At 45.6% G+C, this 23718-nt stretch overlaps 1 protein-coding gene across 6 annotated transcripts in view; it reads right to left on the reverse strand.

Moving 5' to 3' along the window:
* Nucleotides 1–425: 425 nt before the first annotated feature.
* LOC310905611 (protein mono-ADP-ribosyltransferase PARP12-like) overlaps nt 426–23718 on the reverse strand; it is a 113416-nt gene continuing 90123 nt past the window's right edge. For all 6 annotated transcript variants that reach the window (XM_083852133.1, XM_083852132.1, XM_083852131.1 and 3 more), the window contains 5 exons: nt 18083–18208; nt 5079–5298; nt 4696–4845; nt 4070–4122; nt 426–2813 (listed from right to left, as the gene is read on the reverse strand). The gene's annotated coding sequence lies outside the window, so the exon portion shown is untranslated. The remainder of the gene's footprint in view (nt 2814–4069; nt 4123–4695; nt 4846–5078; nt 5299–18082; nt 18209–23718) is intronic.

The following is a 23718-nucleotide window of genomic DNA, read 5'->3' on the forward strand; positions in this document are numbered from 1 at the left end:
TGTCTCCATTAGAGAAGACTACAAAGTACAGTTGTAGTAGCTAAAAGTAACAGTGCTCCAAAAGCTTAAGAAGAAAATGAGAGTAGAGCATGATGCAAAAAAAAGTGTTATTGTATGAACTGATTGTAATAGTGAACATGGGAAAGACATACTGACATACTGAGGTTCCTGCCTTTTTCCTTAGCGTGATATATAGTTTCTATTCATAGTATGTACTTGGAGGAAGTTTGAAAACTGTATTTTGCTCTCAAAATGATCTTCCATTTGGCATATTCCATGTCACAAAGGGGAAGAGAAGGGGAAGGGGAAGGGGAAGGGGAAGGGGAAGGGGAAGGGGAAGGGGAAGGGGAAGGGGAAGGGGAAGGGGAAGGGGAAGGGGAAGGGGAAGGGGAAGGGGAAGGGGAAGGGGAAGGGGAAGGGGAAGGGGAAGGGGAGGGAATCTTTTTCTGTCATCTCTGCCCTGACTTTTACAATCACTGGTGCCAGGGCATTGCAATAAACAAACAAACATATTTACATTCTGTATTTCTACAGCATCTTATATGGTGGGATCTTGAAGTCTGAGTAGTACTCCTAGAGGTAATGAAAGTAAGAACTCAAATATCAATTAGAGGTGTTTAAATTGTTTTCCTCTAGGTATTTTTAAGCAACAATTACTTTTTAACAAAAACAATAAATTCTCTGTGGTCTAGAACATCCAGTTTTCCAGACAATAAACCCAACCATCAGTTTAAAATAGCTACTTGTACTGTCAGCAGAAGTTAAGATTGGATTTTTTGAAAATTAAAACAACCCAAACCAAAATCTTTTCTATTTTTACGAATGGTTAAGAATTCTAATAATTTTAGACAAAAAGTATGCTGTCCAAATACACCATGAGAAATGATGGCCATGTTTCCAACCACTTCGTTAGATTAATAATACCACACAAATGCTCCCTCTATTGGTTGATTTTCAAAATCTATTCCAAATATCATAGGAGCATGCATTAAGAGAATGTTTTTTTCTTTGCGAAAAAAAAAAATGACACAAGAATAATTTGTTCAAATTACTACCAATCTACAAGACAAGTTTAATTCAATTTTAACAGCCATTAAGCCAAATGATTTATGTCCAGAACTAGATAATATTCACACATCAGAACTCTTAAAATTTAATTTTGAAAGGTTTGCAGGCTAATATTTTTCTGGACCAAGAAAAGTGCTCTCTTGCAGTAGAAAGAATAATAAGGTTGTTCTATTTTCTTGTGGAGTGAAAGAGCACCATTGTGTATCATTAAGAAAACAGTTCTCTATTAGCACTGATGACAATGATACTGAGGAGGAATTTGGGAGTTTTGTTTATGTATATTAAATTTCCAATGTATAGTTCTTTAGGAGCTGGAGTGGTTTTGTGCAGAGAGGAACCTTCCTGAGCCTAACAGTTGCCATCAAGAAAAAAAAAAAAATCTGTTTCCATGGAAACATCCGAGGTGGACCAAGCATGGATTAATCAAAATACAATGAAGCCTTTTTGCAAGGTACTAGAGAAAAATCGAATTTAAAGTGAGCACCACTGCTCTTTCCTTCCATTCACGCTGGAAAGCATGGGAAAATCTCCCCAAATGCCTATGTGACATACAGTTTAATTAGCATGGTAAAAAGTTAGTTTTTCTTACATTTTTAATTACCGTGTGGTTATGAATTAAGAGACAAAAATATATTAACATGAAAAAAGAGACAGAGTGAAATCAATCAATTAAATTACATTTGCATTCCTCTTTTATTTGCTACTGATTTTATCAAGTGGCCCTTTTTACGTTTAAAATTTTAATAGCTTTTTCTGTATTCTTAGTACTGCGGGCTTGTTTCTTAGTACCAAAGGCTCATTCTGTTATTCAAAGTCCTAGCTATGGCTTGGGGAAGTTTCCTATGGTTGTACATGACATTATATCATCCTCAGCTACCACCACAGGAGAAGCTTCTGCCATCAGAATTAGCTGCGAATTCTGCCATTGCACAAAGATGGACAAAGGAGACTATGTAAAAGCCAACCTCCCTTACCCGATGTTCTCAACAAAGACCTCACTGAAAAACTGCAATACCTTCCATTTTTATAGGGGCACTTCCACTGAAGCACTTCCTTTTTCCATTCATTCAGTTAGCAAAATAAACACATTTTTCACAATAACTGAAGTTATTTTCTAATTATTACGTTACTGGAAGGTGCTTAAAAATACACTGAAGATATAAGAGCAGCACACAATAATTACAATGCAAACCAGTAAACGTCAAATAATTGTAAGCTCTCCGTTTGTACACAATGTGATACTAATGTCATAGATATAAAATGCACTTCCAATTCTAATGCTATCTCAGAGAGAGGCTCTGGTCTGAAAAATTGCCAGCAATAGTATTGGCAGGGTTCCATTTTTGTGTTTTTCAAAGGTTTGGTAGCAAATACACTCATGGATTTTGTTCCTCTTTATTTTATTACTTTCCAGCAGGGATCTGAGAATCGAGCTGGGTTTTCCATCTCCAGCATCACTCTTAGTAATAAAGGCTATGTCAGCCAAATTATGATCACAATAATCTGCGAGCAGTTGCTCTGTTTTTAGGAGATTTGCTCAGACATTGCTTGGTGAAGAAGTTCCAGGTTGGCGAGTGGCACATGTGGATACCTTGGTGCATGAGGAGGATGAGCATTACTGGCTCCTGTAGGCTTAAATAAAGTAGAAAGCAGCAAATACTTCATTTTGGTCATTTGGACAGGCAGATGCGACTCTGAATACACAACAGCTTGGTTTGTGCAATTGCACACTGCAGCAGCACATCCTAAGAAACAGATTACAGTCCATCAGTTCTTACCCACATTCAAGAAATACTTATAATGCACTAAACACCATCCCGGCAGATAATCCCGCATTGATGCTTCCAGGGCAGTGTGGGGACACGTGCATCTGCCTAGGTGTGCAGCACCAGCACGAGGTACACGGGGCATCGCGGGGGACAGGGGCAGAGAGGAGTTGCCCCACACAAGCTCAGGTGAATCCTTGCAAGGGCACGGGCTTGCCAAGCGGCGCAGATGTCCGTGCCGAGGTGTCAGCTGTGGGAGCTAGGGACATATGGAAGCGCAGCTTCCGCTCCAGTGAAAACATGGCCACACGTCTACGGCACAGGGAGGAATTAACTCTTAAAGGACTGCAGGAGAGACCAGCACAGTTCTATTGCTGGGGCTGGGAAATGTAAGGAGAGGTTTGGGGAGGCCAGGAAGGAGCAGGCTAGGAAGGTTTCCCTTAGGCACTGCCGCCAAGAGCTTTGCAGAGCTCTCCGTGCTTCGTGCCATATACCCACACCAGCCCACCTCCCCCAGGGGCTGCTGCCTCTCCCCACAGCCCCTTCCCCTCCCTGCAGGGAGGCACCAAGCTTTTGGGGCTATGGCCACACCAGTGAGGAGGGAGATGGCCCTGGGGACCTCCCCAAGGAGCCTGGCATGTGCCTTCTGCTGTCCCCGCAAGGCTGGGTACCCGATGGGTGTCAATTTCAATAGGAACCCACCCCAAAGGTCCGAGTCACCACGAGGGTGCAAGGAAACCCCAAAGCTACGTGCCCTCGTCCCCAGCAGCTCTGTCAGGGGGCTGCCAGGACCCCCACACGCTGCCCAAGCCTGCATTGGGGTTGGCAGAAGTCAGCCACCGCCGCGTTGTCCAGCTGAGCTACCCGGCATTTCTGAGCACTACCAGCGGTGAAATTTGGGTTGCCCCTGGAAGAAATACCTCTTCAGAACAAACACCTTTCTACAAGGGAGTCTGTTTCCCTGAAGAATTAAGTGAAAAGAGGAAAAAGAAGCCACGGGGACGAGCCACGTACTTCACTCGGGTGACAAGGGACACCTAGTGGCACCGCGGCTCCCGTCACCGCCGCCGCGCACAGGGTGCTCCCGCTGCAGCCCGTGGGGCAGGGACGGCTGTCCCAGCAGGGACGGACAGCTGTCCCTGCAGGGACAGACTGCCACCTCCCTGCCCGGACGGTATGCCACCCTGCTGCTGTCACATGGAGAAACAGCACCTGCCTCCTCCCGAACATCTCACCTGGCTGCAGAGGTCCTCTGCCTCCTCCATGCTCGTCTTTCAGGACAGCTTCTCTGTTAGGAAAAAGATATATATATTCACAGTAAGGGGCAGGTTATTTCTAGGGTCTGTAATGGATAAAAAAGCATGTAACCTGTTCCCTTTACTCAGAGGACTATATGGCTTTAGAGGAGCTCACGCCTGCATGAAAGTAAAATAAACTAGAACACAGCTATACCAGGGCTCTTCTGGTTTGGAACCCAAATCACTTGGCAGGACAGGGTTTAAAACTAGTGAGATAAACAATTGCACCAGGAAAGCTGAGGCAGAGGCTTCTCATGGCAAGATGGGGGCAGACTGGGGATGGAAACCTGTTATTTCCTTAGTTCTACCACTTGCTTAAAGCAAGCTTAGGTCTGAGCTCAGACCAAGCTGCTCTGCCTCTTGTCCCCACTCCAGTACCTCTGAGGGCTACTGCCCTGCCCCCCCCCCACCCCCACCCCCACCCCAGTCAAGACATTCAAGGCCTTTCCTGCCGAACTGCTCCCCAGCCTCTAACAGCACCAGGGTTCATCCACCCCAAGTGCAGAACCCCGCATCTGTCCTGGCTGAATTTCTTAAGGTCCACGTTGGTGTACTTCTCCCACCTGACTGAGTCCCTCTGGGTGGCAGTCCTGCCCTCGAGCACACCAAAGTCATCCAGTCCGTCTTCACTCCAGCCAGAGACTAGCTTTTAAGTAGGGTATGTTCCTTAAAATGGAGGGATTGCTGGCTTTTCCACTTGGTTCAGTTTGACCCTGGAACATTTTCAATCAAAGCTATAACGTTATGGAAATTTCATGTGCAGGGAGGATCCCTTAGGAGTCTGTGAACTCCCAGTTGGTCTGCTCCAAACCCTCAAAGGATGTACGTAAGGAGGAACATCTCTCAAAGCTGTATTCCCTTTCCCCCAGTAGCATTACAGACTACACCTTAACCTGGACACTGAAACAAGTAGGCAAAGTGGTGTAGACCTAACATGTATACAAACCCTGTGTTTTCAAGTATCCCATAGGAAAAAGGGATGAGGAATGACCAAGAGCATTCTCCCACAGCAACAAGGCATGGCTTCTGTTGAGGTTTGCGTAACTGGATTCCTTCTCACACAGCAGCTGCTGCCTGGAGTTAGACGGGCTCGTACACTTTTCCCTTCCCCACTGCCAGTGCTGTTGCTTGTCTGATTGCACCACTGGAACAGTCAGAAAGCAGCCCTGCAAGAAAAAGGGGTAGAGGGAGAGCCAGGACTATAACAACCCCCAGATCCTAGAGTACAATGGTTTACATCCTAAACAGTCAATGAAGATGTCACCTGCTGTGTCCCTTCCTCCAAAAAGCTTCAGTTGGGTCAAAGGTACCTGAACCCCACTTGCAATTGCTCTGTTCTTATCTCACCTTTGAGAACGAATTACTGTTGCTAATACTGATGCTTCTCCTGGCTGAGATATGGTAAATTTTCACTTTAAAAAATGTTCCTAGATAGATTTTTTAAATTACCTGTGTTGAGCTGCCAAAAATTATTTTCAATTGGTTAAAAAACATTGCTTTATCTAAAACAAAAGTGTTTGAATGAAAACCAAGAAAAATTTATTATTTTTTTTTTCAGAACAAAATCTTCAAGATTTCAGCCACATGTCCTGGACAGATTTTCATTTTGTTCAATTAAATAAAAAATATTAACATGACATCCAGCTCAATTATTTATATCAGTAATAGTCAAAACACTGTCATTACAAACAGACCAGTTGTATTGAAGAAATCAATTTCACAGAATCTTCTTCATAAGTGATGCCTTGTTAGATGCCTTTTCTCACATCTGCGTGTGCTCCTGATGTGTGAGATAGGTTCAGACCCTTGGTGCATAGGAAGAGATTGAAACCTGGAGATTTTGGGAAGAAAGCAAGGGTGGTTCAGGGCAAACAGGGATGGTGCAAGGGCATCTGAGTCCAAACCAGACTAGTAAGGTAGATGTTTTATTGGGAAAGAAAATGCTACATGTGTTCAAACAGAAACTTGAGACTGGTCTTTTAACCACTCATCAGCTCCCGAGGAGCTTCATAAGATTTCTGCAAGTCTCCAGGTGGAAGCTGCACAGCAGCACTGAGTACCAATGGCAAGTTAATAGGAAAAAACAGTCCTAATCTCTCTTTCCTTCAGAGCATGTGCTTTATTTTACTTTTGATAACCTTAGAAAGTTTGTTATGGGGGTTCTTTTAGTGGAACAGCTCACCTGAAGGGGACATCCCGTTCTCCTGCGTGTCCCATTGTTCCTGTGCTTTGTCTGGTGCCTTTCCAGCCACTTCTGGCACCCCTTCCTCAGGCTTCCAGACTTGCCTTTACTGACTCAAATAAGTTCCTGCTGTTTACCAAATCTGTGATTTTTTTTTTTATGATCAGATTTTAACAGTTATTTTATAGGTTCAGCCAAAGCTGATACAAATAAAACATTAAAATTGCAGACCTCGAAAGACTCATAATAAGCAACATAAACGACAAAACTCTTATAAAAGAAATCCTTTGTGAAATGAGGTTATAATGCTAAATAAAAACTTCTTACTCTGAAATTTAAAATAAAACACAGCAATTAGGTGATTCAAGCAGTGAACATGCAAAGAAGGAATCCAACTGAGTGCCACGTGATATCCAAACTGAAAATGCAAGTATCACAATAACATTTCTTAGTTTAGAGCTTTGTTCTTGCTATGTGCAAAATGCCAGCTCAGTGTAGCTGGCCCATTAAATTAAATCTACCCTCCTATATGAACATGCTTGCATGTTGTCTACCTCCCAAACACTGTGGCGAAGTTACATGGTGTGGCTAAGGTCAGCCTAACAGCTTGCTGTCACTGGAAGTGTATGGTTACATTTCGCTCTCCTCTACACAGTTCCTTGTGCCAGGTCTGGCACACATTTCTTTTGGTAGAAAACCATCTTAACGAGCAAAACTAATGTCCCCCTTCTTCCCCTCTCACAAAAATTAGTTAAAAAAGAGTTGTGAGAGCAGTCAGCTGAGCGGCACTCACAGGTGTTACTGTAAAGTAGTTACCATTCTGATTTGCTTGGAGTGCTTGGATCTGCTTCTTTCTCTGCCTAGAGCTATTGTTACAGTCACAATTACAATAATTTACAATAATTTTCAAAAGCATTAGTTAAAAACCAAAAACAAATAAACAAAACAAAACAAAAAAAAAAACAAGAAACCCAAACTCTCCTTTAACTTTTTAGCTCAGGGCAGTAGCAGTTTTCTATTTAGTTAGGGGAGCCTAGAATTAAAAACTCTTTTTCTGTTTATTTGCCTTGTGCTTTCTGAGATGTTAGGCAGTACCTAAATTTCACTCTTGAACCATTCCCAGCACTGCTGGGAATCAGGAAATCACTGATTTGAGAACTTGACTGAGATTATTCCCTAATTGCTCAGATTTCCTGCTCCTGACATCTACCAAAGCACCTGACAGCCTCAGGACCCACAGTACGAGCAGTGCTACACGTGCATGCAACTTCTCTGCTGACTTGCTGTTGTCATAGGGCTTATAAGCTTCACCTGACGAAACCTTCCCAAAAATCTTAGGTTTCAATTTCACTGAAGGAGATTTGCCTTTCCAGGTAGTATCAATTATTTTTATTTTTTTATTTTTTTCAGTTCTGAACCGGCTGGCTTAGATTTCCCTGTGAAGGCAGTAGAGAAATAAGGCACCCGAGTAAATGAGTAACAGAGGGCTGGAAGCAGTGCTAAGCCTGCTGGGTGGCCAAAGCTCTCTGACCTCAATGCAGAGACCTCGCATGGCCGCAGTCCACCTGCGCCTCAGCCTGGACTCGCCGCATGTATTTAAGAATAGCTGATTTATTTGTTTTCCTCTTATGCCCTGTTCCAAAATAATTAGGAAGAAAATTTGTGGCTGGGAGGGAGTTAAGAATGGTACTTTGGGAGATACAAGAAAACCACAGAAACCCTGATTCATCAAATTCGCTTTCAGCTTGTTTGGCTGCTTCTCTCCTCCCATCCATCCCCCCCCTTTTTATTTTTTCCAGCAAACTTCCCTCAATCATCCTCCTAGGTTACTTGCTTCACCCATTCACCTCCTCTCCCCTTTCCCTGCAAGGCTCTCGCTCTTCTTACTTCCCCCCCCCCCTTTTTTTTTTCTCCCTTCTCCAGTCTCTTACTTCCCATTCATTTCTCCCCACCAGCATCTTTTGCAAACACCACGACCACTAGAAAATGACTGTGGGCTGGAAAGGGAAAGAGACAGGGCAAGACAAAGGATTATGGGTCAAATGAGAAAGGAGAACACTTTTCTGTGGAAAACTCTTAAGGAAACAGACTTGTCTTTTCCAACCAATATTCTCTTTAAATATATATATATATATATATTCTATTGAAGCATTTCACTGGAATTTTAATGAAATGAAACATATGTTCATAAGTGTTGGTACATTCTCTTCTTTGCCCCCTCCACTTTCTTCCTTTTTTTTCTGACCAAAACCACAGTGCGGTGCCCTGCACAAAAACACATAAGCCACTGCCTTGCCAGAGCGGACAGTGACCGTAGTACAAATGAGAATTTGTACTGCTGCTGCCATAAACTAATTAAAAAATCATCCCAGAAAGCACATGACATCTTCCATGGCCCCTCCACTGCCCACAGCAGAGACAGTTGGAGGAAAGGGGCTCGAAAACAACACAAAAAAACCTGTTGGAACAACAACAGTGCGAAACATCCCAAAGAAAGCAACCAGTATGGGCTTACCTGACCGCATGAGGATGTTATTTTGGTACGGAAACAGGGACTAACTACCAAAGGGAGAAGCCACGGATGAGTACCCAAACCACCAGCAGGGTGCCCTCCCAGGGAAGCCCGTTCGAGCCCCCCGGCAGGCCGGCCGGCCAGGGGCAGCAGCCAGCAGCTGGCACTGTTGCTCCACTGGAGGAGCAGCCGGGAGCCGGGGGGCTTCTGAGCATCCCTTGCACACCAGTACACCCGTGCGGAATACACGCTTCCTGCACGGACATCTCACGAGGAAGGAATAAGATTTACATCACGCATACACACACCACCCTCGCTTAGACCCTGCACCCGCAAATCTAATCTGGTCGGTGAGATGGGTGGAAAACAGTGACACACTGCAAAAAGAAAGTGGGAAATTCAGATTAATTTCCAGTGCGTCACAAAGCAGCATGGGACAAAACCCCTCATGAAAGCAATGAGGTACTCTCTGTAAGGATAGCTAGGACATGGAAGCTTTCTTCCAAACGAGAGGGACTCTCCTGTCCTCCAGGGGTTTGCTGTTTGCAGCGCACCCCAAAGTAGCAGTAGCTGGTGTTAAAGAGTGAGGTGAAGCCATAAGAGGGGATATTACCATGGGAAGTCATCCTTGCAGAACTCGCTGATACAAAGAAATAGGCATTTGCTATCTTTTCCCATGACAGAGCCCTTCAGTAGTACCTCACGCCTTAGAGAAGTCACAGCACACCAAAAAGTAAAATAAAATCCTGTGACTTTAAAACCGCATTTTTTTTCAGGTAGTAATGAAGTTAAAATAACATACACTTGTGCAGCAAGGGCAGGGAGAGTCTTGGGGCAAGGGGGGGAATAGTACCCCCACCCACAAATCTGCTCTTCACATACTTTAGTACATTTCTTGGCAAAATATTAAGTGTATGAAAGCAAGGAAGAACAGGGAAGAATTAAATAAAAACATGAACTTTTTAAAAAATCTAAAATTACACATTGGAAAAATGTGGGAGGTGAGAAGGAAGAAATTAAATTGGAAAAAAAAAATCAGTGTGAATCCACAGTAAAGGAACCACTTCAGTACATCATGCGGGGAATTTTAGCCAGCCTCAAGCACAAGACAAGCTTTCATAAGCTTGTCTGAAGGAAAGGTAGGTGTCTGAGCTCTGCCTGTGCTCCCCGCTCCGCACCAGAGCAATTACATCATAGAAGGCTGTTCTGTAATCAAGGTAATGACTGGCCTCAGGCATGTACAAGCCAGAAAGTCAGAGAAAAGTCTGGGCTAAATAAAGAAGATGGACAAGGGTGAAGGATTATTACCCAAGGTCTTTCTGCTGGTCACTGGTTTTGAGGAGGTTTCCTCATTCAAGGAAGGGGAAAAAGAAAAAAAAAAAAAAAAAAGGAAAGAAGAAAAAGAGAAAGAATTATTGAGAAATAGGAAAGAGACATTCAAGGAAATTAATCAGTTCAGGGGGTTTAGAAAAGAAAACTGTCCAACAAACTAGAGCAGAACTTTCCCTCTGCCCAAAAAAAAAAAAAAAAGAGAGCGAGAGAGAGAGAAACAAGAGACAGCTTTGTCTAAATAATGTGCCACAAGAAAAACACAGCAAAAGCAGCAGTGAAATCCTCCCCTACTGTGACTGCAGCAGCAGCAATTCCAGAACACATCGGGGGGCGTGTATACATTGCATTTGGTTTATTAGCCTGAAAAATAAGTAATTAGTTCCTTTGCATTGAGGAAACACGATGCATTTCTTGGACTGGGGAGAAAGAGGAGGTGGTTCAGCAGTACATTAACGTGTCTACCTGTTGCAATGGTCTTCAGCAGCATCGCTTGGGAGCTGCACCTGAGTTTCTCCACCAGTTATTGGCACAGCCCCAAAGATCATTTTGCTAGAAAGGAATCTTTCTGCCAGCTCGTTCCCTCAGAGCAAACCTACCACCAACTGCAAAATATTTAATCTTTGTAAATCCAAAAAGAAAATAGGATAATATTAACAATCCCCCCTTAATCTTCCTTCACTATTTATTTATTGTATCGTGTTGCACTGATACATGCAGCTACATACATTTGCTATAGTCTCAGCAGCATGTAAGTGTGTGGAAAAGGGGGATATGGTGCTGTCTCTTTCAGCTTTACCCCATGATAAGGCCCCAACGACTGCCTGAGGGGAGGTGATATGTGACCACGGAAATCAGTGCATAGCACTGAGAAACCAGCAGCCAGTCTGAGAGTGCCTGTGCTGTGCAGTGGGGTCTCACAGCGCTGCCAGAGCCAAAAATGTCTTACATATTCTGTGGAGCTCAAATCACTCCTAAGATCTGGGGTCTCAGTGCAGAAAGACAGAGGCCATACACAGCCTATCAGGCCAAGTCAGGACGACAGCATCAGTTTTGTACCAGTTACACCATTTCTGCAGCTGGAAGTCCTCCTGCTGTCACAGAGGGATCCCCGCACAGACTGAAAGCTGGAGTTCACCTGCATCCCGTAAATGAATTTGGTGGGTTTCTTTTTCAAGGGAAACATGACACAAGGCACTTCTAATCTCACTTGTGCCCTCCACAAAATCACTCTGGAGGAAGCTGTAGCAACAGCGGAAAAACCAGATCCCTGTAGTTACGAGGAGATATGGATCTTGAAATACCACCACTAGACGTCCCCTTAGCTCCGGCCGGCGGAGCAGAGCTGCTTCTGCAGCCCAGGGAGCCTCTTCCCGTCTGCACGTAGCATCAGCAGCGAGGGCAGGTCAGCACGGGTGAGCAGCGCAACAAGGACGCTCAGGGCCCCTGCCTCCAGCCCGGTGGTTTCCAGCTCACGGTAGCTCCACAAGTGGTTTAAGGATGACAGTCACACCCCAGCTCACCCAGCAGATACATACCTTAAGTAGTAGCACCTGGCTGAGAAGAAGGGGTTCATTCAGGCCTGGTCGCAGCCTGCCTTGGCCACCCCGACTGCCTGGGGAACGCCACTGAGGTGATTTCCTCCGATACCTTCATGAAGAAGCTGGTGTAAGGCAAAGCAGCCGGTACAGGAGTAACGCCAGCCTGCACTCTCTGTGAATCACCCTCACCTTTCAGAGGAGAGACTCATACATCTCCCACATCCTGCCCGTGACATGAGGCGAGATAAAATATGCTTAGGAGGCATGACCTGGCCTGTGGCCCGGCTGTCTGACCACAGTAACCGCACTCTTTCCTTATAAACAGGACACTGTTCCTTCTGGGTATCTGTGATTTGCTAATTCAGCTTTATTCAGCTCACTAGACATTTTTTTGAAATGAATTCTCCAAAATCAAAGCAAAGGCTGTGGAATGCTGTCGGAAAGCACTACTTTTCCTGCCGCTTTGGTAAAACATGGAAAAAACTGCAGTTGCACAGCCTCTTGAAGAGGGCTGTTCAGACACCTGAAAAGGTGTTTGAGGAGACGTGCCTGTTTGGGAGGTGCATTTGTCTCTCGAGACTGAAACTCACTTGCACCTTACATCATGGACCACTAGAGTGACATCGCCACCATCACCTTGGTCACTTACAGCAGGAATGGAAGAAGCAGTTGACAGCTGAGGTAATTTCTGCACAAGTAGAGTGTCAGGAGAGCCAACTAAATGGCCCTGGAGAGGATTTTGGTCTGGTCTCCAGTTAAAGCAACCACCATTAGCCTCCTCACTATTTATTGTCCCCCCTCATTAACATTACTGCAGTTATCTCTCTACCAACAGGGGATATTGTAAATAACTCACCATGCTACTTACCTGGACACAGCCATTAATTCGAGATTGTCTGCTATCTTGCTGTGCTCACATATTTCACATTCTCTCTTTTACGCACTCAAGGTCGCTCACCCTCACCTGAACGAGGTCTCAGTCACTGCTGGGCCTTGCTCCAGCCACATGGCAGATCACAAGCGTGTTATAAGGGAACAACTGCTTTGTAACACATCTTCTCGTATTCCTTTTGCAGTGTCCATGCACTGCCACTCATTAAATACCAGCAGCCAGAACACCCTGAGGTGCTTTAAGACCATACTGGTATGGTATAAGCAGAGTTTTCTGTCTTCCAGCCAAGCCCTGCTCAGCCAGAAAGGCTTGCAAGTCACCTTCTGAGGTCTGAGTTAATTTTCTTTGCTTCTGTGTGCTCTCTGAAATACAAACACTCAATGTTAAAGCAGGCAGAGCACACAGAAAGCATACACAATTATTTTGGGGGGCCAGGGTAAGAAGTAATAGTCTTTAAATGACAGGAAGATCCATGTGAAGCTTGAAGGCCTGCTTTCCAGCAGTAGGGATGATGAAGCAGTATGGCGGAGTGCCTGGGCATGACGTGGGACCTTGATCCTTGGGCGTCCTTGAAAGCGGCCCTGAGGGACATTTGCCAGCAGTCAATTCTCCTACTAAATATGCCTCACGGCCCTATCACCCCTGATGCCACAGCTCCATGGGGTAGCAGTCTTGTCCCTTAATTTAAGGTGGCATATATTCCGTGTGGGGACTGTGACAATAGTAGTTGCAGGAGATGCAACTCTTTCAGACCTCAGCTGGGGTTGTTTTATGAGGACAATATTCAGATCAAAAAGGGGGCAGAGCTAATCCATTCCTCTGCCAATCCCACCCTCCGTAAGTAGATGCCAATCTGTCTTTGGACTTTGTCTCTGAGTTAGAAAGGTAACCAGAAGGCATCAGATAAGAAATTGGACACGACAAAATAGACAAACAAAACCTGAAGGACTTTGAAAATAAACACACAGGGAGTGAAGGCACTTTCAGATGGATTCCTATGCTTCAGCGCATAGGAAGACCTGTGGCAGGAATTTCATTTAGGAGAACAAAATGCACCACTGAGATCTTTATAACAATCTCCAGCCTTTCTCTGTGGGGCTTTTCATCCCCCACACAAACCACAAGCTACAGAGGTGTCATGCTTTGGGCACCACACAAACACAGGACAGGTGCAGGAGTGCCATGGATGGCAGTGTAATATAAACAGAGATAAGGGAAGCAGCAAGCAAATGCGAATGCACCCCGATGACCAGAGAAATCCTGGCTTTCTTCCTAGAAAAGCTGTGGTACCACCTGAACCAAAGAGGATCCCAGAGCAGAGGACAACATACTGTTAGGCAACATGCATGCTGACTAAATAAATCGAGTAAGAACTTCATCAGTGTGACAAAACTAAAGACATCCAGATAAGCGCAATGAAAAGATTTGGTTAAAGAACAATGTACTCACAGCACTGTAAAAGGCCATTTAAACAAACTAAAAACAGCTAAGTTGATTTAATAGCTTATGCAGGAGTGCTGTGCCAGCACAGCAGAGCCTGCTCAGAGCGGAGGAGTAAGCCCAGGCGCATGCCCTCCCGAGGTACCTCTGCAGGCAGAACCGAGGGGACGCCGCAGTGGGACAGAAGCACACTGCTCTGTGGCTTGGAGGTGGCCCTGATGGACACCCAGCACTGGCAGTGGGTGCCCACGGGACAAATGTCCACCCACAGCAACTGACACCAGGTCCTTCAAGAGATTAAAACCTGCTCCCGAGTCTGCCTGTCACGACGGCCGGCTCTGCTTTTCCTTTCCAACTGAACGTGGTGGGCATCGTGTCCTTCTTACCGCTCTCTTTTTCCCATGCATGCATACACAAGCATACTAAAAACCTCCAGTGTCCCCTCACTGCAGTTCCCTGGGTTTTGCCTTCCAGCAGATTTCCTCTGCAGCTGCCAGCTCTTCCTCAGGTTTAAATGTGCCCTTTCACGCTGGTCACTACAGAAAGGGGAGAGTTTTCCCTTTTCCTCCAGCTAAGCAAACAAACTGAATCATCACAGTGCAAAACATGACTGCGTTTTAGCAGTGGCACTAACATGTGGGGGAAAAGGAGGTTCAGATGGAAAGTCTTTCAGCTCTCAGTGTCAAAGTGTAACTCTTCCTGGACCCATGAATGGACTTTTTTTTCCCATTGAACAATTCTCTCTCCTACCACTTCAATGCCCAGCTGCTATCAGTATTCAAGCATGCAAATCTGAGTGAGCCGCAAAAACAAGCGCTAAAAACCTCCCTGGGAAGAAAAATGCTGTTTGTGCAAACTCTCCCATTCTTCTCTCAGCCTCCACCCAAAGGCTCCCCTAGCAGGTGGTAGGATGAAGTGGGAGAGGGAAGATGACAGCTTATCATTACGCACTCTTTTCGGTGTTTTGCTGAGCTGGGAAGGGACAGAACATCAGGCACATTCCCAGGCACTCTGCCAGGCTGGGGCCCAAAGGGTAAACAGAAAGTAATACACAGGATGCAAAGCATCTTTAAGAAAAAAAAAAAAAAATCAACACCAGATGGTCAATGAAATGATCCAGAACAGGAGACTGTGAATGAACATTTCGAGTTCTGCTTTAGCACCTTATTAAACATATAAGGATCTGTGGGCTGCATTCTGGGAGAGCCATGTCAGACCAAGATTTTGGAATACCCCATCTCCTCTGCAGCCACCATGAGACAACCGTGGCACCCGAGCACCCTGCTCCCTCTGGCACTGCAACGGGGCATGGTCCTCCCATTTCTTCCCCAATCAAAACTCACTTCCGATACCATTAAACAGTAAATCACCACAGGTTCTGGCTGTTTGTTTTTTAACTGAAGCCTCGTATAACACAGCGTGCAAACCCCTGACGAAAGGCATTTGTGCGCCAGTGTGGGTCGATACCATAGTTTAACACAGAGCAGCTTTGTGAAGGGAGAACAAGGATACTGCAGTGTGCTTTAGGGCTTTTGCTTCCTATGGCCAGCCCCGGATCTCTGTTCTGCGTTAATGAACGGCTGCTGTATTCTGCATCGGGGTGGTCCAGTGGGACAGCACTCGTGGGACAATTCAGAGGGGAACTGCTGCATGCGAAGTTCCCCCGCTTCTCTGGCCACTTCATATGAACAATGCTGGCAAAATCACCCATGCGTATCACGGAACCTGGAAGTCATGCTGCATCGCTTAGGGTTCATGCTGCTTGGTTTAAAGACTCAGTGGGCAAGAAAAGGGCTCTGCTTCTCACAGAAATAAGCTCTCTTGTGCCCAAAAGGCAGTTACAAAAGCAGCATCTCTCCAGCAGACAGCTCCAGAAGAGCTGTAGGACTGTCACAAAGGCTCCTCATATGCTGCTGCATGCAAGAAGCCACCCTCCCATACAAGCCGTTCCAGTGATTTCCATTTGGCCTCGACAGCCTCCTACCCATTTCACAAAATACACCTCTAAAATTTGAACACTGAAATTAAACTGCAAACTTCAGAAATTTCCATGCCCTCATCCTTGCCTCTTTCAACAGAGAAGTGTGCATTTGTTCTCCAAGAGGTTGCAAGCAAAAAGCTTGGGAGCCGCTAGAGGAGACTGCAATGCTGATATCATGGGAAGGAGCCTGGGAACTGTGAGTCACAGCTGAGACTTCCTGGGGATCGCTTTGCAAGAAGTCCACAAAAGCCTCAATGGTACAAGGGAAACCAGTTCCTCTTCACCTTTCTGAAAAGGAACCATGGTTTCCCAAGCTTTGTTCACACGGAGTTTTCTATAAGTTTAAATAGCATATCACAAACGTGTGTGAGGAGGTGTGAAAACCGTGTATTAATCTCAGTCTGCTCTTAATTTATCTCTGAGCTAAAATAACTCACAAGCCAATTATTTGGGGGGAAAAAATAATTAAGTCAGTATCCTAATGAAATAAGAGGACAGGCACTTGCACTAGTTCACTGGAAACGTGTTCAAACGCACAGCTTTAAGTAAAAGGGTGCAGCTCTTCTCACACACACCTGGACAAGCAGCCTTGCCTAAGGATGGGCTTTGGGAACAGAGTGCTGCAGGCCAGCCCAGGGAAAACCTGGCCATGTGAATGCATGCTATTTTTTGTGCTTCCCTCCTCTCCCGTGCTTGCTGTCAGCCCTTCCTGGTCACCACGCTGCCTCCCTCAGCACACATGGAGAGCGAGCTCTGCCTCCTGCCCCATTGGCCTCTGACAGCTGCAGTCAACCCACTCTTATCTTCCTTCTCCCTCCCTTGAAAAAGCAAAGAAAACCACCAAGCATCTTCAAAGCCAGTTACCAAGCAGCAATGAGGCAGAAACCCCAAACAGAAACATTGCTGGTGAACCAGATTATTTACAGGCTCAGGATCAGCAAAGCAAACATATACCCAGTGATTGCTCTATACTTTTAGTTTCTATTTTCTTACCTTTTTGTTTTGGCACAAGAAAGAGCTAGCGTGTGACTGGAAGGTCAGGGCATCTCCAGTTACAGCAGCATCTCAGAAGCGTTGTTCTAGTAAGATGATATCCTGCACAAGCCACGCTATGCAAAAAGCGGAGCAGGCACAGGGCGTGGGATGCAAAACACTCCAGGCAGAGAGATATCCACGCTACCTTAGACGACCGTACCCCAGCTACGGGTCCTGCCTGAAAAGCAGGATGTTAGCCCAGGCTAACATCAGCATTGCCAAGGCAAAACCCCTAGGGACACCCAAAAGAGAGAATCCCCCTGCAGCGGCTGCCAAGCCCACGCAGCCTGCCCCATGCACAGAGCTGGCACCTCGCACCATGTCACAGGGGGCTCCTGGTACAACTCTGGTTTGGGTAAATGACGTCAACGTACTGACTTCGGCCACAGAGCAAGTAGGATATCCTCACCAAAAGCTGGGGAGATGGCCATCCCCCCACACAGCCTTCCTGCTAGCGCCACCCATGATTTCTGCAGGTGTTTGCCCAGGATTTCCCACCCTAGGAGTGCTTCTTCCCTTCTTTTCTTCTTGGTTTGAATCCTCAAACTCTTGGGTTTCACACAGTTTCAGAGGAGTAGCAAAACATCCGTGTAGGTTCATTACACGCAGCAGAGGCTCTCCAGAAGGTTCATAAACCTTTCACTAAGCTGGCTGGAGCTGCAGTTTTGTACCAAAAGACCTGAAAGCAACTTGTCTGCTTTTCCATTTCATAAGGAGACTTCTGCGCAGCTCTAGCACTGTTATTGCAGCAACGACCTTTTGAAGCGGCTACTTGGCATGTGTTTTCTGTTTACTTTCTAATAAAAAAAGAATCATATGCACTGAGTTTTCTAAAAAGCAATTGCAGCAGCACTCAGCCACAGGGAAAAACTGTAAAAGTCCCTGATGCTTTCTGTTAACATTGCATTCAGACGGCTTTGTTCACAAATAGAACTGACCTCTTATTTAATTAAAATTTTTAAGAAATAAAATCTAGGAAAGTTTATTGGCAAATACATTTGCTGAGAAACAAACAGGACTGTGATCATTTTTACTTACATACAGACATTTCAGAAGTGGCTGAGGAGATGGTTTTCAGTCTGCAGTTACCAGAGGGACTCATCGTGGTTTAGACATTGGATCCTGCTCCCACTGAAATTTACAGCTGAACTCCCACCAATGTCACTAGGAAGAAGAGCAAGAAGGAGTACTCATCAAAAATCTCAGCTTTTTCACACCATGATGGCTAACCTAGAGCTTCCCTGGCCACCATAATCACATTTCAATAGCTCAACCACAGTAACAAAAACCCCTTTCCAGCTCTTTAAAGACTGGCACAGCAGGCAAGCTCACAGAGGCGGAGGTCAGCTCTGCATCTGGGGGCAGCCCAAGCTGTGACTCGAAACCAGTTGTCCCTTCACCTCTGTCCCCACCAGTCAGGGCGTTATCTGCTGGAACCTCCCCAGCTTTCTTCCTACCAACATCCATCAGACTCTCCTTTTGCTCTGATGAGGAATGAAAACCAGACGTGTAAATTCTGACTTTTTCACAAGAAAATTTTCCATTGCCATTTCCTACCAATCCCCCTTGTTGCCTTATTAACACATACCTATTTCAGGGACACAGGCTGCCTTCAGAGTCGTGGAAATGTAGGTAAGAATTGTGGAGCAAGGGAACAGCATGCAACGCAACAAGAATCTAGATAAGATGAAAAATTGGACTATCGATATTTGTACAAATGTGTTTCTTTAGTATATATATGAAGATTTCTGCAGAACAGAGTGTATTTCCAAAAATGAGATTGTCCAGAAGGGAAAAACAGGACAAAGTGAAGAAAGGAGGAGACAAAAATAAGAGATTTTTTAAAGAAAGGGACCTTTAAAAATACAATGGTTGGGCAGGCTGTAGTGAAATTTAAACACCAGCCTGCAGTAAACTCCGTGTAACAGGATCCCTGAGCACGGCGTGGCTCTGAGGGGGGTTTCAGCTCCCATTTTCCAGGCCTATCTCTTCAGCCTTGCTTCTGTCACATAAACGAACTGAAACGAACATATGTTTTTAGGTTTGTTTCTAAAATAACCAGAGCAAAGCAGAAACACTGCACTGCCCACACCAGGCTCCCCCCACCCTCCTCGGGGAAAAGATGAGAGAAAAACCATGCGTGTTCGCCACACCAGATGAAGTGCTACGGTAACAAGGATTTATACTGAAGGGAGCCAAAGAAATGGTCCTGTTGGGTGCCAGCTGGGCATCCCAAGGCTCTCAGTCCAGCCTTGTGGCATCCCCCAGGCACGTGTCAGCCCCACCAGTAGGTGGACCACATCCAAGGGGCTCCAGGTGCCAAGGATCTGCTTCTCTCCTTCAAAGGATGCTTTGAAGCAGCCCAAGAGGTGCCCTGATGGGCTTCTTCTTAAACAGCAAGGATCCTGCAGTTTTAATCTCAATAACCACTAAAAAACTGTTTAGAAGTAAAGAGACATGGATGGATCTGACAAGGAATAAGCACAGGCAGGGGGTTAAGGGTGGATGAAACCAGCCAATTCCCAGAGAGACAAGGGACAGCAAAAAGAGCACACACACAGTCCATTTCACTTGATCCCAACAAAAGCAATTTCTGTTTCAAAATCAAGACATGAAAGAAATCATCACAATGAAGACATCTAGTCCTAAAAGCCACACCTTACCAGTCTTATTCCACACTGAGCAGACACTGTAACCTCAGGGGTGCTCACTTTATTTCCAGGTTTGTAGCCCAAGGGACAGGTTTGTGACTTGGGAAGAGGGGGTGAGCCCAAGGCTCTGGCAGCCTCCAGCCTCTTAGTCCCAGTCTGCCTCTTTCCCCGAGCTGCATACAACTCAAAGCAAATCCTATGACCCAGCATCAATGTTTTCCTGTAGTTCCTATACATATTTCTCATATTGTTGCAAGTATACTGTTACCCATAAAAGCCAACTGTGACTGTATCTACATCACTTGTCTCCTTTCTGCCTTAAACACTGAGCCCCACAGAGCCTTTTCATTTCACAGAGCTGCTTCTCCATTGCAAATCCAGGCTGATGCTCTGCATGGAAGAAAAAAAAGCATTTTACACCCATGTCTACAATAAGCAGAATAATATACCTGAAATGTTAGCTTGACTTTTCGTGCCACCTCAGTGGAAATCAGACATACAGACTATTTAATTAGACTATTTAGACAAAGGTACTGTCTCAATTCTCAGTTTGGAGACTTAATAGTTTTCAGGAAGGACTATCTGAAAGACACATCATCGAAGTGGAAAGAGAACCCAAAACTTCCTGTCTAAAATGTCACTTAATGAGACTACGAGTAAGATTTAAAATACACCTATACATTAAAGGTGCTAGGAAAAATAATTTTCCATTTTAGAAAATTTTTGTTGCCTTCCTACAACAGCATGTGCATGACTTGAATAGCTATCAGCGTACAGGGCCAGCATCAGAAGAGCTTACGTAGCTACTTTTTTCGAAACGATTAAAAGTTTCAGGATCAAACACTTCAAAGGTGCTTTGCCAACAACAGAAGAAAATTACTTTGCAAAATTTTAAAAAGCTTAATTTGGCAATGTTTCTTTAATTGGTTTTAAAACGCTTAATAAAATTTTAATGATACGGTCCTACCCTAGGGCCACTGTTAATCCATTATGGCTATGACAGACACTAAGTAACTTGTGGGATCCAGAAAAGAACATTTTGTCCTTTATTTCCCCGCCTATTAATGTTTACTAAAGTAATTACAGAAGATTTAATAGATCTTCTCAGAAAAAAGAAGTTGCTGCAAGCTCCCCTTTCTTGTTATGACAGGCAGTCCACGAGCTCCTCTGGGTTCGATCCCCAGCTTTTCCTCCCCCCGCTTTTCTACTCTTACGCAAACGAGGAATTGCTTGTCTGCCTCCATTTCCTAATCTGAAATTGGACGGCTACCACTCGATTTGCAGAGATGCTGCACAAGTCCTCGGAGAGAGGAGGCTTTCGAGCACAGAGCGGTGTGCTGCCTCCCCGCACAAGATAGCACGAGGCATGGGAAAGTGGTAGAGAGAAAGGACAGACCTTCAATAAAAGGCAGATAACTCAAGCCTAAGCTTGAATAAACCTGACAATGAGGTTCAAATGAGCAAGGTAGTCTGTAAGACTAGCGATAGGCTGGCAGTGCTTGGCAGAATATGATAAGCATGTTACACAACGTACCAGGAGATTTCCCAATTTTCCAATGTACGTGTGAACATCAAAAATTGAATGGCAACACGGGAAAAGCAGAAAATGACTAAAGGGTGGGTATGGCTTTGGTTTGGTTTTTACCTGTACTGAAAAGCAGACAAAAGGAATGGTTGTTCTCAGCTGAGAGAGTACTGAGAGGACAAACCCTTGTGGTCAGCGAGCGGCACCTTGGTAATAAACATGGAATGAGAAGATGAACACAGCTGTAAGTCCAGCCAGACACGATAAAATTCATAACACACAGGGACGCTCTTCCTCAGCTGCCTAGATGGGCTGCTTCAGCACATGAGAGTTATTCCAGCATGCCAGCTCCAGGAAAAGGCTAGCCCACACAAAACCGATATTCTCTGGTCTTTCACAGCACTCTGGCACACTTTAAAAAGCACACAGGTAGACTGAAATGCATCTGTGGGCTGCCTAGAAGCCTACTCTTCTAAATTCCCTGTTTTTTCCCACTAGCAAGAGGCACCAGCAAAGCCTTCAATGCTGCTTATTTCTAAGGCATTCACAGGAAATACCTGCAAGCAAAGAAACCAGCAGGCTGTCAGGCTTTACCTGCAGGGGTCTCTTTCCAAACTAACCGTTTCCTCCTCCTGATGTTGGCTCTGGCCCAGGTGAGATGTACTTCATGGGAAGAGCTGCCACCATAGGGACCTGAAGCTGGAAGTGCTGTGATAAATGGGGACTGGACACTTTGGCAGCCTCATCTCCAAACCTGCCTTGCTTTCACCCTTTTGAACAGTACAAGACAGGGGGAAAAGCCTACAAGTGCTTATACCCTGTTATTTTATCTCAACACCATTTGCCAGGTGTTATGCCATGGAAAAAATTTGTTCATTTTAGCACGCTGCCCCAGTTGCAACAAAGGTGCCTGTGTGGCTCTGCTGCAATTAGTCAGACATGTCTGCTTGTTGCTGGAGGCAAGGAAAGAAGCAACATGCCAGCGAGACTCTTAAAGCAGGTAACACAGAAAACATCTGTTTGTTCATCGCAAGGAAGTAAGATGATAGCTCGTCAGAGCTGAACTGAAAAGACCTAACGTGCAGCCCTAAGGTGGACCCAAGAGAAACGTGTTAGGTTACCTGTAAGATAAACCAAGAAGATGGCTGGAAGAGTAGTGCTGCACAGAGGAGCGGGGAGCCCCAGACCCAGCTCTGTATGAAGAGGAGGCAAGGAAAACCTCAGGTTGGGGGAACATGTTAAGATCTGATGATGCTGCTTATCTGATGTTAAGATCTCATGCTTGTCCCAAGAGCCTGATTTGGAATAAATGACTCAAGTGGAGACATGGTCCTCTCGGTGAGTCACCTGCAATGAATTAGGAGCAAAGCAAAACAAAGCAAAACAAAACAACAAAAACCACAACCCCACCCAAAAAAAAAAAAACACTTTAGCCACTTGATATAGGCATGAACTTCTTCCCACTGTGGCTATCACTCTTTTTGATAAAGAGACCTGAGAGGGAAGAAGCTACCACTGCTCCCCCAGCCCCTGGCCTCTGTCAGCAGGAGGGTCTGTGAGGCACGGCCACATCTTCTCCTGCAGCTCCTTCTCCGAGGGCTTATTCAGAGCTGGGCGCAATGCACGAAGTATTTTCCACCAGCATCAGGTGGATGGCATACTGGAAATCCTCAAGACAGGGCTTGGATTTGCAGGATGCCAAAGGGAAGATTATTATATCGGGCAGGATCAAATAGCCAGCCAGACTAAATGAGGTGAGATATGAGGACGCTTACTTAGGGCCAAAGGTTAATGCCTCCCCACATGACAAGGGCTGGTATCCGAAGAATCCAGAGGCCACTATGCAGCTACTGACCTTTGCCTGGGGAGCTGACAGACAGTGCTCACCGGCTTCAGGATCATGCAAGTGCCGCAGCAGAAACTGAGATACTGTTGCTAAAAGAAAGTGATAGCATCAGTAAACAGACCTGGGAAAAAATAAGCTGCCTCTGGCTTGATTCATTGTGAGCCCGGCTAGCTGAACTCAAGCACGAGGACAGAGCCCGAAAGACAGCAGGCTCACGAGACGGTGCCTCCATATAAATGACGCTGGAGGACTAGAGGATTACCTTTCCAGAGGATCAGAAGGATTACCCTTGCAAACAGAGCATCTCTTTCCCTCCCCTGACAGCTCCCAGACCCCAAAGGGTGATGCTCTGGGGCCTTACTGAGGAGCCCAGCAGCCAAACCTACCCCAAAGGGGAGCAGACACACTTAGGGACTGTACTGCCTGTGCTGGCCACCCTCCTGCCATGCCATAGGAAATGCAGTGGCAGCACCTGAACAACCCAGCTAATTTTGCCTCTCATGTTGTGAGGTTTTCCTTCCATCCCTCTCCCTCAGGTGGGGAGACACCAAGATGTCACACAAGGCTGCTGCCTCTTGCATTCATGCTCGTAGAGCATCCCCCGGGCTCCACACCAGCTCCAAGGGGAACGGGGACAAACCGGGATGGCCGT

The sequence above is a fragment of the Anser anser genome (assembly GCF_964211835.1).
Source record: "Anser anser genome assembly, chromosome: 1".
Classification (NCBI taxonomy): Eukaryota; Metazoa; Chordata; class Aves; order Anseriformes; family Anatidae; genus Anser; species Anser anser.